Raw genomic sequence first — 18,500 nt, 5'->3', positions numbered from 1 at the left:
TTTCTCCTTTTGTCATCGTCGGGGTGTGGGTGCAGACTCATTCTCCATTTTGAAAGCATTGAGTGAACTTCTGCTAGCAAGATGTTTGTGTCTGAGCTCGTTCGATTTCGCTTGATGCGGTTGCGACTTCGGCAGAGAAAGCGTAGTTCGCAGAGGAGATATTGGATCCACGAAGTGAATTTCTTGCGGAATACATATGGTGCCTTTCACACCCTGTATGTTCAGCTTCGGGATCATCCCTCCAAATTCCAACGCTATCTACGGATGTCCATTGAGACCTTTAATGTTCTGCTCTCACATGTGAAAGATGAGATACATCATCATCGCAGCACTTTCCGTGAAAGCATCTGTGCGGAGGAGCGTTTAGTAGTGACTGTGAGGTAATTATAAATTTTTTTATCATTCTATTGACAAACACTTGATGTAGGTATCATGGGGCATAATGTTCATTTAGCAATTGTATATTCTATTGTATGTAGCCTTTCAGTTGTCCTTTAAAATCCTAAACAATTTTTTTGTTTCTTTTTTTTTCTTTTTGAATGCCGACAGATATCTGGCTACCGGAGAATCTTTTGCGTCACTGCATTATCAATTTAGACTTGGGAAGTCAACAATTTGCCAACTGGTTCGGGAAACTTGTGATGCCATTTGGAACAACTTGCAACCACTTGTGCTACCAACACCGACATCAGAAATGTGGCTAGCGATTTCCCAACAGTTCGAGGATGTGGCTAATTTCCCCTATTGTATTGGTGCCGTGGACGGCAAGCACATTCGGATTCAGAAACCAGCGCATAGTGGATCCCTCTACTATAACTATAAGAAATACTTTTCGATTATATTGATGGCTATTGCGGATGCAAGATACCGTTTTGTAGCTGTGGATATTGGTGCGTATGGCCGGACTAACGATTCCAGAGTCTTCAGAGACTCCAACATGGGGAGATGTTTGTACAGCAACAATTTCCACATACCCTCATCACGACCTCTGCCGGGGACCGAAGACCCAAGTTTGCCCTATGTTTTAGTTGGGGATGAGGCGCTCCAACTTGGACAAAATCTCCTCAAGCCGTACTCAAGCCGTAGTCTGAACTCCACCAGGCGCATTTTTAATTATCGCTTGAGCCGGGCAAGACGTTATGTGGAGTGTGCCTTTGGGATTTTGACATTAAAATGGCGAATTTTACTGACTTGCATGCAACTGCAACCAGAAAATGTGGACCGTGTTGTGAAGGCATGCATCTGTCTGCATAATTTTGTTGCCAGACATGAACCCCAGGTGGTTGACCCCGATGAATGTGAGTCGAACCTCATTAGCATTGAATCTACTGTTGTTCGGTCTACAGCTCAAATAATGAGGATTCGTGATCAATTTGCACAGTACTTCACACATGAAGGCCATGTTCCATGGCAAGACACACACATGTGAAAATTATTTAAAGTCTGAAGTTGTGTCCTGATGTTTTGCTGAAATGTGTGGGGTTTTTTGTTTTGTTTTATTTCCCACAACCTTATGTCTTTTAAAAAGTTCCATTCATGTTATTATGTTGTGCTAAAAGTTAGTCATACAAGAATCTTACATTTTTAACAGTTTACTAAAGTTTCGGAATTTGTATGAAAAAACTGTTGCTAGACATGTTTAACATATGATATCCCATAGGGATGTAAAAAACACACACGACATTGGGTGCAAAAAAAAAAAAATTAACCAACAAAACGTGAAATGCAGTAATTGCACCTGGCTGGGGACAGTGAGCAGTACTATAGACTCTGGTATTGCGCGGGCGTATTGTCTGCCCAACTGTATGATGGACTGCTACTTTGTCTCTGATGTTCCGTTCGTTTCACCCCGGCCTCTATATTGAGGGTTGTAGGCCGGCATGTCTATGCTTCTTGTTCTCGATGGAGCGGGTTCCTGGGGGCTCACAAATTCCTCAAGAAGGTCATTCAGTCTTTGCCTAAACAAAAGGTTTCTGTGTGCCGGGATATTTTGTGCTACAGGCACATAGGACAAAAAAAGTAGCTTCCACTCATTTGCAGAATATACAGACTCGCGGGATTGCAAGTCGGTAATTTCCCGCCTCAGGTCTTTGAGTTCACTACGACACATGTCCTCAACCCGTTGTAGTCCATCGAAAATAATGGCATCAGCTTCATCTTTTTGTGATGCTCGCTTGCGTCCACGCTGTGATTGCAACCGGGCACTCACACCAGAAGCAACAGTGCTTCTCTCCACAGATCGTGGCTCGCTGATGCCAGACACATCTTCAGCTCCCGTCTGCTGGCTTGGTTGCAGTGGAGATGGCTCCAGTTCCTCTGCCTGTCTAGGCGCGGCGGTACTGCATATCGTGCTGTAACCCCAAACAAAAAAATAAATTATTTTTCTTTAAACAATTTTGTCTCGAACACAGACCTATTTGTACTTATGAGCGCTGAGACACTGTTTTTTGCAGAAAGAGCAATTGCTCGTAATGCACATACGGGGTCACCCGTTTGGCACCTGATCCGCTCGCTGCATTTTGACTGTTCCGGTAGTCACGGACAAAGCGGTTCCTTATCGATTTCCAACGGGTATGGACCGCATCGGCTTCAAATAAAAAAAATAAAATAAAAAAAAGATCTATAAATAGTAGATAGATACTTCTTATATTGATAGTTAAAAATTGTGTATAGTTATTAGTTAAGTTAGTTGATATATAGATAGTAGATAGAAAGATAGTTGATATATAGATAGTAGATAGAAAGATAGTTGATATATACTGTAGATAGTAGATAGATAGTTGATAGATAGTAGTTATTAGATAGATGATAGAGAAATAGTTTAAGAAATAGTGTATAGATAGTTGAGAGTTGAGAGATAGATAGTAGACAATTTAACATCAACAATATTTACCAATTTTTTTCTTTGAGGTTGACGACTTCTCCATGTATCGGGGATCGAAGTGACAGATAATTTTATCCCACAACTTGCGGTTCTTCACGATGTCATGGTGGGAGCTGTCGCTTTGGTCCCATATTGAGGGGTTGGATTCCACAAGGTTGATCAGTGTCTCGTTGTGAATGGCCAACGGCTCTTCGTCAACCACAATCCTTTTTTTTTGGCTCGCTGACTTGGACTATGTAAACACAAAACGTAATGTTGAAAGGTTCAATTTCACTTTATTGGTAGACTGATTGATAGATAGATAGATAGATAGATAGATAGATAGATAGATAGACACATAGAAAGATAGATACATAGATAGATACATAGATAGATAGATACATAGATAGATAGATACATAGATAGATACATAGATAGATAGATACATAGATAAATAGATACATAGATAGATAGATACATAGATAGAGCGAAAGATAGAGAGAGCGAGATAGATAGTGGATAGATAGTTTATAGATATAGTAGATAGAAAGTGAATAGATACATTGTAGATAAATATTGGATAGAAAATTTCTAGTTTTATATTTACCACTGGCAGTTGTGGCGACGACAGATGGCGAGGAACCTTCTTTCTTTTGTGTCCTCCGTGTGCCACAACCTATTGTGTATGTAAATGGAAAAAAAAAATTACATTTCTTGGATCAATAAATTTATGCCTGCAAAACTAAACATGTCTGCCATGTACCTTTGTGGGTTTTGCCTGTTTTTTTTGGGGGGGGCCTAGCAGCCTCGGGCTCCGAAGACTCCTATTTGCAATAAAAACATGATTGTACACGTGCTTAGCTCAATACACTGGAGTTTCACAACTTTTTGTGGTTTTTTAAAGTGCAAGCCTACCGATTGAGAAGAAAAAAACGCAGACACGCTGCTGCTGCTTCCCTCACTATCCGACATCTGCAACAAAGCAAGACATTCTTAGTACACACACATCCGACGGACAATACAGACTCCCATGATGTATACATATATATATATATATATATATATATATATATATATACGAATGTACTTACATTTCTTGTGATCTCTTGCAAGACACTTTCTCTCTCACGTGCAGCAGGCCTCAGGAAAAATGTGTGCTAGGGACATTAATGGCCGAAATCATGTTTCCTGTCACATGACCACATGGACCACCCTCAAACGCTATTAAAAAGTATAGTTCTATTTGGAAATGTTTCACGATTTGCGTCTGGCTGCGTTTGCTATAGCCTTCAATGGCAGAATTAACGCTTCCGTTAGTATTGCGTTAGCTTGGCCGGACCCGGAAACGCTGCTAGCCGCGTTCCAAGGTCCGTCAGAAAAAAACGTTATGTGACAAACGCATGCCAATTTTGGTATGCGTCACGATGCGTCAGACAATGCAAGTCTATGGGCGTGTTAGTATGTGCGTTATAGTGCGTTTTCAGTACTTAAAAACGTGTCCGTTAGACGGACTCACCTAGCGCAGTGTGAACTTAGCCTTAGCAAGATAATTTGGGGGTACACGTTGAAGTTGACCGGGATTGCAGGTCTAACAGATATTACATGCACGTTTGAGTGCTGTCAGGACTGTAGAAATAACTGGAGCCCAGTAGAATTTTTGTACCAGAGCAAGGCCTGTTTTTTCCTCGATATGTGGGCCCATGTGCCCACGTGGCAATATCAGGGTACATCCGCTTAGGGAGACACACAAGTTGGTCCTTTTTCCAGAGACCATGTTCATACGTGCTCCATCAGCCTTCCACTGTTTCACTTCTTCCTTTTGGGGACATTCTCTGCATCGTCATTAAGCGGTCTCGCGGGGTCCAACAGAAGACCTCAGTCTCTCGTCGATCATCAGGTTCCTGTAGAGTCAGTGTTTCTTGTAACTGTTTATGCTGAGAGCGAGTGGTCACCATAGTTGGTATGGTCAGTTCAATGGGTAGGAGAGCAGCAGCTTTTGCTTGCATATCCACAAAGGCGTTGCCAACAGTCTGTGGACTGTTCCTAGAACCGTGCGCCTTAGCTTTGATAATGGCCACCTGGGTAGGTAATTTGATTGAGTCCATGAGGGTTTTAACAGCTTCAGCATTCTTCACTGGAGTCCCGGCGGTAGTAATAAACCTTCGATTGGCCCATAGGGCTCCGAAATCATAAGCAATACCAAATGCATACTGTGAGTCCGTGTATATATTAGCCTACCTGTCTTTGGCCAGAACACATGCAGTAGACAGAGCCTGAAGTTCTACTTCTTGTTTTGACAGGGAGGGAGGGAGTGCAGCTCTGTGCATTACGGTGTCTTCTGTAGTAACAGCATATCCGGTGTGGAATCTGCCAAAATCATCAGCATATCTTGAACCGTCTTTCAGGGCATTGTAGAGAGGTTGCATTATGCAGGATATGACCGGTATCCACTGACGACAATAAGTACATAGTCCAAGAAAACGCTGGAGTTCAGTCTCATCTTTTGGGAAAGGAAGGGAGCTGACGGCTATTTTTCTCTCTTTTGTGAGGTGTCTGACACCCTGAAGGAGACAGTGACCCAAAAATATCACTTGACCAAGGCAGAACTGAAGTTTCGAGACCAAAACCCGACAGTTCAGATCTGCCAGATACTTGAGGAGGCTAACAGTGGCAGCAATGGCTTCCTGCTCTATTCGTACACACAACAAAAGATCAGCCCCATACTGAAACAGCGTAACATAGGGGTGATTTAACTGCCTGGGTAAAAGACACTCACCCATATTTTTTGCAAACTGATTGGGACTTTTTTTTGGGCCCCCTGTGGCATAACTGTCCACGTCAATTGCCATCCCTGATAAATGAATGCAAACAGAACTGGCAATCTGGGTGTAATGGAATGCTGAAGAAGGCATTGGCAAGGTCGATTACTGTGAACCAAACAGCATCCTGAGGTATCTGGGACAAAAGAGTATATGGATTAGGCACCTCCGGAGTTTCCAGAACAGTAACTGCATTAACTGCCCGTAGATCTTGTACCAGCCGGTACACAGGGGGTTGGCCAGGTGGGGTCTTCTTCTTAACGGGAAACAAGGGCGTGTTACATGAGGAAACACAGGGTACCAGGGCACCATTATCGAGTAACATTTGTATTTGTCCCTTGAAGGCCCTGCTCCTGATCATGTTTCAAAGGGTATTGATGGACTTTGGGAAAAGGGGCACCAGGTTTGAAAAACACTTTTACTGGTTCTACAGGCATTATTGGGGGTGGATCTGGGCCTATCAGGGCCATCATAACCGTAGGAAGGGCATGTAGGATTCAGATCTCATTGTGTTCATCTGCATAGGGGTTATATAACGTAAGTACCATCTGACCATCATCTTGGAATTGTATTCTGGAGCGGACCTGTGGTAATAAATCTGCCCCCAGTAAATTTACTGGACATGTGGGAGAGATTATGAACTGAGCCATGACTTCAGGGAATGGTCCCACAGGGATGGGTTTTGTGAGAGTATATTGGGTCTGCCATCTACTCCAATTAAAACAAGCTCTTGGTCTGAGAATTGACATGGCGGGGCTGGGGAGTGAGATTCCCAGACATAGCGTTAAAAAGGATATTGGATTTGTGCAAGGTGGGGAGGGCAGGAGCTGAAGTCTATTATGTGGGCCACTGATAAGGAACCAGCTGTGTCCTTGTAGCTGGGGGGGGCCCTAAGATTGGAGCAGGAATCACTGCGGCCACTGATTTAACCTTTAATTTCCCTGCTGATGCAGAGCGGGGTAAGTTCTTAAAACCTTTTTTACTACTTTTAATGCATCATCTTGAGTGGAAGTCTCGATATCAGGTCTAACTGACATTATTACCTCTTTCAATTCAGATTTAAGGCCGGACATTAAAGCTGCCACAAAATGTGTGAATGGGCTTTATTTAACAATGAGAATCCCAGATCTTTAAATACTACCATAAGACGCCCATAGAACTTCTCGGCAGTCCAGAATATATTGGTGCCTTGGGGTTAAGGGGCATAGGGCTTACAGTCGGGAGTAGAGGCTTAATTTCCTGGGGAGGGACCATATTATCTAGCAGGGAGACCCCCTGTCCCAAATTTTTGATTGTTTGCTTTCCCGACACATTATTCTCAGTCACTTTCTCAGTTCCTTCTTGCACCACAAAACATCCATTTTTTGTCATAGTAATAGACAACTTTCTTTTTTCAACATAATTCACTTCCTCTGTTGATACTCAATTTGCTATATATCAACCACTCAACTTGAAGCAGGTGAATTTTTTACCAATTTTTCAGTTACACTGATAATCAAACAATCTCTTACAAGTTTCCTTCTAAAACAAGGCACTATATTTCACTTTCAAATTCCAACTTACAATATTTCTTTCTACTTCAATACAATATTGTACTATTGTTTAAACACAAATCTCCCAGTGTGACAGAAAATATAGAGAAACTTAGAACGCAGCTACGTGCCCCCTCCACACCAGAGACACAGCACAGATAAGAAAATCCCAGCATTCCTCAACACAAAAGAAAGCAATAATGCAGCTGTTTGACTCCCCCCTCCCATCGGGTATTTTAGAAAGGTTTCACACAGAAACAGAATACAGCAGTTCTCAGACTTAATTAATTTCTACAAAACCTTCATCACACAATTCACATGCCAGAACACCTTAGAAAAAAAACAATGATTGAGAATATTTTTCCCATCTTTGGGCTAACAATATCAGATTCATAACACAAATTCAAAGTCTTCTTTTACTTTCACGGAAACTGATTCTCCTTTAGAGGTAAATATCCTTACTTTAGTCGTGCATAGTACTAGAGCGGCCGTATAGTCTATTCCACTGGGTCTACCTGTCCCCCTCTGGGACAACCCAAAAACGCGGTACACAGTGAAAGGAGGAGGGCATCTCAGACTTTCCCTCCGGACACCTCTGGATATATTTATATCAATATATACCTGAGTTACGTATCCTACCCAATCTTCGATCACCTCACCGCGCCTGATTCTAACAGTGATCAGGAATTCAGGATATTTTGACTATAAAGAGAATTACATCACTGGTCAATCCGGGGTGTCCGTCCCTTATGAGGTACGGTTCGAGCACTGGGCTCCCAACGGAACTACACCTCTATATGATTCCACCCAAGAATCACCCCGCCATCGGGGACAAACCTCAGATCCTCTTTGCAGCAACAAACACTGGAAAACCACACCAAACGGTCAGTCTGGACAGTATAACTGCCAACTTACCGTGGTGGTGTGGGGGATGATCAGTACCAATTTTCCAGTGCCTGTGTCTGGTCCGAGGGTCCTTTGTCTTGTCCTCTGGGGGGCAGAAGCATTCCTGTTTGGGGCCCCACGTTTTCGGGCGCCAACTGTTGAGGGAGGATCTAAAGTGATCCTTCATGGTTAACTCAGTGATCTCCAAATTAATCTACAGGGCGTTGCCGGCAACTGAAAATGACCAGACGGAGACATATGTCTCTGTATGGGGGATCGAGCAGATCTCTGGCCCCCGTTTTATTGTGTATCGGTTTTCATAGTCATAGAAATTATACTTCAACCAATCAGCATAAGAACACGCTCACAGTTCTTAACCTATAAGAATGCAGGAAAAACCTAACCCATGAGTATACAGAAAAACCGGAAACTACATATAGGGTCATATCTTCTTGGCATAGAAAAACACATATTAACAGGTGCCTCAGTCTTGTATAGCAATACACCCCCGAATCTATTATCTGGCTCGAGTCAGAAGACTCAAGGTCTTTATACCAATTATGAACCATAGCCTAGTTGAATAACAAGCTTGTGAACAACAAGATAAAGTTACTTCATGGCAGCTGTAACCTTTTACCTAATTAAATAACAGAATTTATCTTTAAGCAACAAGAAAATGGAGTCAAAGCACAAAATGGAGAATCTTTCTTAATTTGTCCCTTCACAGTTTGATTTCACAGAAATTTGATTTACTTGGAGTTATATAGTTATATTCTGTTGTTTAAGTGTTCCCTTTACTTTTTTGGAGCAGGGTGTATATATATATATATATATATATATATGTGTATGTATATATATATATATATATATATATATATATATATATATATATGTACAGGGTGGGCCATTTATAGGGATACACCTAAATAAAATGGGATTGTGGCACATCAGTGTAAGGGAGGGGGAAAAATTTTCAAGATGGGTGGAGACCATGGCGGCCATTTTGAAGTCGTCCATTTTGGATCCAACTTTATTTTTTTCAATGGGAAGAGGGTCATGTGACACATCAAACTTATTGAGAATTTCTCAAGAAAAACAATGGTGTGTTTGGTTTTAACGTAACTTTTTTCTTTCATGGGTTATTTACAAGTTTATAACCACTTATAAAATGTGTTCAAAGTGCTGCCCATTATGTTGGATTGTCAATACAACCCTCTTCTCCCACTCTTGACACACTGATAGCAACACCGCAGAAGAAATGCCAGCACAGGCTTCCAGTATCCGTTGTTTCAGATGCTGCACATCTCGTATCTTCACAACATAGGCAATTCAGCCTTCAGATGACCCCAAAGAAGATAAAAATCTAAGGGGGTCAGATCAGGAGACCTTGGTGGCCATTCAACTGGCCCACGACGAACAATCCACTAATGTGCCACAAACAGGAAGTTGATATCACCAACTATTCCCATTTTATTTAGGTGTATCCATATAAATATATATATATATATATATATATATATATATATATGTATATATATATATATATATATATATAAACACACATACACACAAGTTCAAATTACCCCCTTTTGCTCCATTAATCCCTTCATGACCCAGCCTATTTTGGCCTTAATGACCTTGCCGTTTTTTGCAATTCTGACCAGTGTCCCTTCATGAGGTAATAACTCAGGAACGCTTCAACGGATCCTAGCGATTCTGAGATTGTTTTTTCGTGACATATTGGGCTTCATGATAGTGGTAAATTTAGGTCGATAATTTCTGAGTTTATTTGTGAAAAAAACGGAAATTTGGCAAAAATTTTGAAAATTTCGCAATTTTCACATTTTGAATTTTTATTCTGTTAAACCAGAGAGTTATGTGACACAAAATAGTTAATAAATAACATTTACCACATGTCTACTTTACATCAGCCCAATTTTGGAAACAATTTTTTTTTTTGCTAGGAAGTTATAAGGGTTAAAATTTGACCAGCGATTTCTCATTTTTACAACAAAATTTACAAAGCCATTTTTTTTAGGGACCACCTCACATTTGAAGTCAGTTTGAGGGTCCTATATGGCTGAAAATACCCAAAAGTGACACCATTCTAAAAACTGCACCCCTCAAGGTGCTCAAAACCACATTCAAGAAGTTTATTAACCCTTCAGGTGTTTCACAGAAGCAGAAGCAACATGGAAGTAAATGGAGTTAGTCACAAAAATGATTTTTAGCGAAAAATTTTTTAATTTCCCAAGGGTAAAAGGAGAAACTGGACCACGAACGTTGTTGTCCAATTTGTCCTGAGTACGCTGATACCTCATATGTGGGGGTAAACCACTGTTTGGGGGAACGGCAGGGCTCGGAAGGGAAGGAGCGCCATTTGACTTTTTCAATGAAAAATTGGCTCCAATCTTTAGCGGACACCATGTCGCGTTTGGAGAGCCCCCGTGTGCCTAAACATTGGAGCTCCCCCACAAGTGACCCCATTTTGGAAACTAGACCCCCCAAGGAACTTATCTAGAAGCATAGTGAGCACTTTAAACCCCCAGGTGCTTCACAAATTGATCCGTAAAAATGAAACAGTACTTTTTTTTCACAAAAAAAATTATTTTAGCCTCAATGTTTTCATTTTCACATGGGAAACAGGATAAAATGGATCCTAAAATTTGTTGTACAATTTCTCCTGAGTACACCGATACCTCACATGTGGGGGTTAACCACTGTTTGGGCACATGGTAAGGCTCGGAAGGGAAGGAGCGCCATTTGACTTTTTGAATGAAAAATTATCTCCATCGCTAGCAGACACCATGTCACGTTTGGAGAGCCCCTGTGTGCCTAAACATTGGAGCTCCCCACAAGTGACCCCATTTTGGAAACTAGACCCCCCAAGGAACTTATCTGGAAGCATAGTGAGCACTTTAAACTCTCAGGTGCTTCACAAATTGATCCGTAAAAATGAAAAAGTACTTTTTTTTCACACAAAATTTCTTTTAGCCTCAATTTTTTCATTTTCACATGGGCAACAGGATAAAATGGATCCTAAAATTTGTTGGGAAATTTCTCCTGAGTACGCCGATACCTCATATGTGGGGGTAAACCACTGTTTGGGTGCACGGCAAGGCTCGGAAGGGGAGGCGTGCCATTTGACTTTTTGAATGGAAAATTAGCTCTAATCGTTAGCGGACACCATGTCGCGTTTGGAGAGCCCCTGTGTGTCTAAACATTGGAGCTCCCCTACAAGTGACCCCATTTTGGAAACTAGACCCCCCAAGGAACTTATCTAGATGCATAGTGAGCACTTATAACCCCCAGATGCTTCACAGAAGTTTATAACGCAGAGCCGTCAAAATAAAAAATAATTTTTCTTTCCTCAAAAATGATTTTTAGCCCAGAATTTTTTATTTTCCCAAGGGTAATAGGAGAAATTGGACCCCAAATGTTGTTGTCCAGTTTGTCCTGAGTACGATGATACCCCATATGTGGGGGTAAACCACTGTTTGGGCGCACCGCAGGGCTCGGAAGGGAAGGCACGCCATTTGGCTTTTTGAATGGAAAATTAGCTCCAATCATTAGCGGACACCATGTCGCGTTTGGAGAGCCCCTGTGTGCCTAAACATTGGAGCTCCCACACAAGTGACCCCATTTTGGAAACTAGACCTCCCAAGGAACTAATCTAGATGTGTGGTGAGCACTTTGAACCCCCAAGTGCTTTACAGAAGTTTATAACGCAGAGCCATGAAAATAAAAAATAATTTTTCTTTTCTCAAAAATGATGTTTTAGCCCACAATTTTTTATTTTCCCAAGGGTAACAGGAGAAATTGGACCCCAAAAGTTGTTGTCCAGTTTCTCCTGAGTACGCTGATACCCCATATGTGGGGGTAAACCACTGTTTTGGCACACGTCGGGGTTTGGAAGGGAAGTAGTGACGTTTTGAAATGCAGACTTTGATGGAATGCTCTGCGGGTGTCAGGTTGCGTTTGCAGAGCCCCTGATGTGCCTAAACAGTAGGAACTCCCCACAAGTGACTCCATTTTGGAAACTAGACCCCCATGGGAACTTATCTAGATGTGTGGTGAGCACTTTGAACCCCCAAGTGCTTCACAGAAGTTTATAACGCAGAGCCGTGAAAATAATAAATGTGTTTCCTTTCCTCAAAAATATTTTTTTAACCCAGAATTTTTTATTTTTGCAAGGGTAACAGGAGAAATTTGACCCCAAAAGTTGTTGTCCAGTTTCTCCTGAGTACGCTGATACCCCATATGTGGGGGTAAACCACTGTTTGGGCGCACGTCAGGGCTCGGAAGGGAAGTAGTGACATTTGAAATGCAGACTTTGATGGAATGGTCTGCGGGCATCACGTTGCATTTGCAAAGCCTCTGATGTGCCTAAATAGTAGAAACACCCCACAAGTGACCCCATTTTGGAAACTAGGCCCCCGAAGGAACTTATCTAGATGTGTGGTGAGCACTTTCAACCCCTAAGTGCTTCACAGAAGTTAATAACGCAGAGCCGTGAAAATAAAAAATAATTGTTCTTTCCTCAAAAATTATGTTTTAGCAAGTAATTTTTTATTTTTACAAGGGTAACAGGAGAAATTGGACCGCAACCGTTGTTGCCCAGTTTGTCCTGAGTACGCTGGTACCCCAAATGTGGGGGTACACCACTGTTTGGGCGCACGTCGGGGCTTGGAAGGGAGGGAGCACCATTTGACTTTTTGAACGCAAGATTGGCTGGAATCAATGGTGGCGCCATGTTGCGTTTGGAGACCCCTGATGTGCCTAAACAGTGGAAACCCCTCAATTCTAACTTCAACACTAACCCCAACACACCCCTAATCCTAATCCCAACTGTAGCCATAACCCTAATCACAACCCTAACCCCAACACACCCCTAACCACAACCCTAACCCCAACACACCCGTAACTCTAATTCCAACCCTAACCCTAATCCCAACCCTAACCCTAATCCCAACTCTAACCACAACTGTAACCCCAACACACCCCTAACCCTATCCGTAACCCTAACCACAAGCCTAATCTTAACCCTATTTCCAACCCTAGCCCTAATTCCAACCCTAACTCTAATTCCAACCCTAACCCTAAGGCTATGTGCCCACGTTGCGGATTCGTGTGAGATTTTTCCGCATGATTTTTGAAAAATCTGCAGGTAAAAGGCACTGCGTTTTACCTGCGGATTTACAGCAGATTTCCAGTGTTTTTTTGTGCGGATTTCACCTGCGGATTCCTATTGAGGAACAGGTGTAAAACGCTGCGGAATCCGCACAAAGAATTGACATGCTGCGGAAAATACAACGCAGCGTTTCTGCACGGAATTTTCCGCACCATGGGCACAGCGGATTTGGTTTTCCATAGGTGTACATGGTACTGTAAACCTGATGGAAAACTGCTACGAATTCGCAGCGGCCAATCCGCTGCGGATCCGCGGCCAAATCCGCACTGTGTGCACATGCCATAACCCTAACCCTACCCCTAACCCTAACCCTAGTTCTAACCCTAGTTATAACCCTAACCCTAGTGGAAAAAGAAAAAATATATATTTTCTTTATTTTATTATTGTCCCTACCTATGGGGGTGATAAAGGGGGGGGGTGTTATTTATTATTTTTTTATTTTGATCGCTGTGATAGAACCTACCACAGCGATCAAAATGTACTTTGTAATGAATCTGCCGGCCGGCAGATTCGGCGGGCGCACTGCGCATGCGCCCGCCATTTTGGAAGATGGCGGCGCCCAGGGAGAAGACGGACCGACTTCGGGAGGCTCGGTAAGTATGAGGGGGAGGTGGTGGGTGGATCGGAGCACAGGGGGGGGATCGGAGGACGGGGGGAGCAGACAGGAGCATGGGGGAGCGGACAGGGGGACGGAGGGGGGTACCGGACAGAACGGAGGACTGGGGAGGAGATTGGGGGCGGTGGGGGGGGGGGGCAGAACATGATTTCCAGCCATGGCAGATGCTATTGCAGCATCGGCCATGGCTGGATTGCAATATTTCACCATTTTCATAGGTGAAATATTGCAAATTGCTCTGATTGGCTGTTGCACTTTCAACAGCCAATCAGAGCGATCGTAGCCACGTGGGGGCAAAGCCACCCCCCCTGGGCTGAAGTACAACTCCCCCTCTCCCTATGGATCGGGTGAAATAGGAGTTAACCCTTTCACCCGATCTGCAGGGACGCGATCATTCCATGACGCCACATAGGCGTCATGGGTCGGATTGGCACCGACTTTCATGACGCCTACGTGGCGTCAAAGGTCGGGAAGGGGTTAAAAATAAAACAATTTAAAAAAACATGTTTGGTATTGCCACGTTCAGAATCGGCCAATCAATATAAAAAAAAGAATTAAACCGATCGCTAAAAGGTGTAATGAGAAAAAAATCAAAACATCAGAATTACGTTTTTGTGGTTGCTGCCACATTGCATTGCATTGGTAGAAGTAGGCGTCATGTTCATTTTAGTTTAAACACGCCTAACAGGATTAACAGTAATTTTCAAAATAAAAAAAAATTGCCCTTTTGTATTTCAAATATGAAATTTAATTCCAATTTGATTAGTGTTTATAATTATTTTTCAGCATACAGCTCCGGCAAAAGAGAGAGGACATTTAGGCAAGATATGATCCCAAACACAGAGCCAAGGAAACTCAGTTGGTTTCAGAGAATAAAATAAAATGGCACGGCCAATCACCTGACCTGAATCCAATAGAAAATTTATGGATGGGACCTTCAGTATTTGAAGAGTGTTTCCGTGGAAGAATGGGCCAAAATCACATCTGAGCAATGCATGCGACTAGTTACTCCATATAGGAGGAATCTTGAAGCTGTAATCGCCAACAAAGGATTTTGTACAAAGTATTAATTAACTTTCAGTAAGCATGTTCAATACCTTTTCCGAGTGTAATTTCTCATTATTACACAATTTATAGACATCTATGGTTTGATTTCTTTGCCTGTGTGGATTGGATGGGTTGTTACTGACATGTAGTGAGAATTTCATATCAATAGCACCTTTAGAAATATATTTACTTAGAAAATTGGTGATGTGTTCAATTTATTTCACCTGCTGTATATAGCCTACAGAACAAAAACCTCATGAGTTATTTCATAACATATTTCTCTGATGCCATAAAAAATGCTTTTACTCAGTATTCAGTATAGCTGTTGTGAATTCAGCTTTCTGGCTCGGAGGGATGGTCGTAGATGGTAATGCAGTGGTTCCTGGTTTGCAGTCCTGGTCAGGTGAATCTACTGACTGCAGTCCTGACTGGACTATTTAGGTTTGCAGGACCCATCAGTTCATGCCAGTTGTCAATTGTTTTTGGAGGTTTTGTCCATGCCTGGTTCCTTCTGTCTTACTGCCAAATCTGCAAGATAAGTGTTTGGTTTCTTTTCTGCACACTTGCTGTGCTTAAAGATTTTGTACTATTCAATGTGTTTTTGTCCAGCTTTGATTGTATCGGTGTTTTCACAGTCTTGTTGGATTCTCAGGAGTTGCAGATGTACATTCCATGACTATTAGTTAGTTTGTGGAACCTTTTTGTATTTTCTGCTGTGGGTATTTTTGAAGTATTTTAATACTGACCGCTTAGTATTCTGTTCTATCTTTCCCTGTCTAGTTAGAGTGGCCTAATTTGCTGAAATCTATTTTCTGCTTGTGTGTGTCTTTCTCTCTCCTATTCACAGTCAATATTTGTGGGGGGCTGCCTATCCTTTGGGGGTCTGCTCTGAGGCAAGTTAGTTTTCCCATTTCCATCTATAGGGGTATGTAGTTCTCCGGCTGTGTCGAGGTGTCTAGGTTTGTTAGGTACACTCCACAGCTACTTCTAGTTGCGATGTTAAGTTCAGGGTTTGCGGTCAGTACAGATTCCACTTCTCCTGAGAAAGTTCCATGCCGCTCCTAGGTCACCGGATCATAAAAATATAGCATGCATTCCACGATGCTGATAAAATCACATGCATGTGTTTGCTGGTTATATGTATTCCTATACTGGTGCATCTCACAAAATTAGAATATCATCACAAAGTAAATTTATTTCAGTTCTTCAATACAAACAGTGAATTTCATAGATTATATAGAGTCATTACAAACAGAGTGATCGATTTCAAGTGTTTATTTCTGTTAATGTTGATGATTATGGTGTACAGCCAATGAAAACCCAAAAGTAATTATCTCAATAAATTAGAATACTTTATAACACCAGATTGAATAACGATTTTAAAATCCAAAATGTTGGCCTACTGAAATGTATGTTCAGTAAATGCACTCAGTACTTGGTCAGGGCTACTATTGCATCAATTACTGCATCAATGCGGAGTGGCATGGAGGCGATCAGTCTGTGGCACTGCTGAGGTGTTATGGAAGCCCAGGTTGCTTTGATAGTAGGATTCAGCTCATCTGCATTGTTGGGTCTGGCGTCTCATCATCTTCTTGACAATACCTCATAGATTTTTGTTGGGGCTATGGTCATACGAGTTTGCTGGGCAATCTAGCACAATGATACTGTTGTTTGTAAACCAGGTATTGGTAATTTTGGCAGGGTGGACAGGTGTCAAGTCCTGCTGGAGAATGAAATTTCCATCTCCAAAAAGCTTGTCTGCAGAGGGAAGCATGAAGTGGTCTAAAATTTCCTGGTAGACGGCTGCACTGACTTTGGTCTTGATAAAACACAGTGGACCTACACCAGCAGATGACATGGCTCCCGAATCCATCACTAATTGTGGATACTTCACACTAGACCTTGGAAATCAAGGTCCCAGAGTCTGGAGGAAGAGTGGAGAGACAAACAATCCAATCTGCTTGCGGTCTAGTATGAAGTTTCCACAATCAGTGATGGTTTGGGGAGCCATGTCATCTGCTGGTGTAGGTCCACTGTGTTTTATCAAGACCAAAGTCAGCGCAGACGTCTACCAGGAAATTTTTAGAGCACTTCATGCTTTTTGGAGATGGAAATGTAACCCCTTTCCGACATTGGGCGCAATAGTACGCCGATGTTGAACTCCCTCCCTTTGATGCGGGCTCCAGTGCTGAGCCCACATCTTTCCCGGGACATGTCAGCTGTTTTGAACAGCTGAAATGTACCCGCAATAGCCACAGGTGGAATTGAGATCTACCCGCCGCTATTAACCAGTTGATTGCCGCTGTCAATCTCTGACAGCGACATTAAACAAGAGCTTCAGGCAATTGCGGCGGAAACCCGCCCACGTGATCGCGGGTCACCGGTGTGTTGGCATGACAACCTGAGTTCTCCTGGAGACCTCTATGGTTGTCAGTGCCAGATCACCCAGTGGTCGGTGTTCATAGCAAGTGAGTAATTCTGCTATATAATTCGCATCTCGGCTTCAGGAAAATGGCCGCCGTGATCCCCATCTGTGCACGCGCGGCATCCCGCGGCCATTTTCCTGAAGCCCCGGGCAGCAGACCGCTACATCTGCGCACGCGCGGCCACAGAAAGATGGCCGCCCCCACCGATAACCAGGGAAATAGCGCAGAACGCGCTTTTTTTCTTCACCTGCGCTGTGGATTTGGCAGTTGGGCATGCGCAAACCACTACGCCACCAACGGAAAAATAAGCAAGATCTGTGGGAAGAAACAGCGATGTCACCACGCCCATCCGACCTGACCAGCCTGATTGACAGGCAAAAATGGCGACTTTGGTAAAGTATTTCGGCAGCATAGGTGGGGAATCAGGGTACACAAAATACACTATTGTAACGCACAGCTCAGGCCCTATTTAACGGTATTTTTTATCTCATACTCAAAAAACGGGGTTACAGGTTCCCTTTAACTGTCACGTCTCTGCTTCACAGCTTCCTAACAAGCCAACATCATTAGGACTTCTCAGCCTTGCCACTCTAATTCCAGAAGAAAATAATAAGAATTTACATCTCATTGGTTGTTAGCAGAGGCGTATCTAGGGGGGAAGGAGTCGGGGCAGGTGCGGGCGAAGCCAGTAGGCGGCACAGTCGAGCCACCTAATGCGGTGGTCTGAAATGTCTGCATTTTGCTGCCCCATGGACTGGGAGTCAGCAGTTCTGAGTCGGCTGTCAAACTGACAGCCGACTCACAGTACGTGCAGCACTCCGGCTCCCAGTGATCAATTGTACTTGGCTCTGTCAGACTAGAATACAATTGAAGCTCTGACCGCTGGGTCAGTGCGATGTCAGCAGCATGATCAGGTCATGTGATTACACCGGCAATGGAGGGGTGCACATTGGTGGTGAGTGCTCCAGAGGAGATTAAGACACCGAAGATTAAATGTAACGGCAGGAAAGGGGAAATATAGTGTTGGGTATTTACTGTGTGTGGGGGAGATTTTTTCTGGGTTTGGTGGTATTTACTGTGTATGGAAGTTGTGACAGGGTCACTGGCACTGTATGCAAGGG

At 42.9% G+C, this 18,500-nt stretch overlaps 1 protein-coding gene across 1 annotated transcript in view; it reads left to right on the top strand.

The window, feature by feature from the left end:
- Positions 1 to 18,500, top strand: part of LOC143804614 (DNA-directed RNA polymerase I subunit RPA2-like) — a 391,215-nt gene that overhangs the window by 243,432 nt on the left and 129,283 nt on the right.

Source organism: Ranitomeya variabilis, chromosome 2 (assembly GCF_051348905.1).
Source record: "Ranitomeya variabilis isolate aRanVar5 chromosome 2, aRanVar5.hap1, whole genome shotgun sequence".
Lineage (NCBI taxonomy): Eukaryota > Metazoa > Chordata > Amphibia > Anura > Dendrobatidae > Ranitomeya > Ranitomeya variabilis.
Note: the sequence above shows the minus strand (reverse complement) of the source record. Positions and strands in the feature narration are given on the sequence as shown.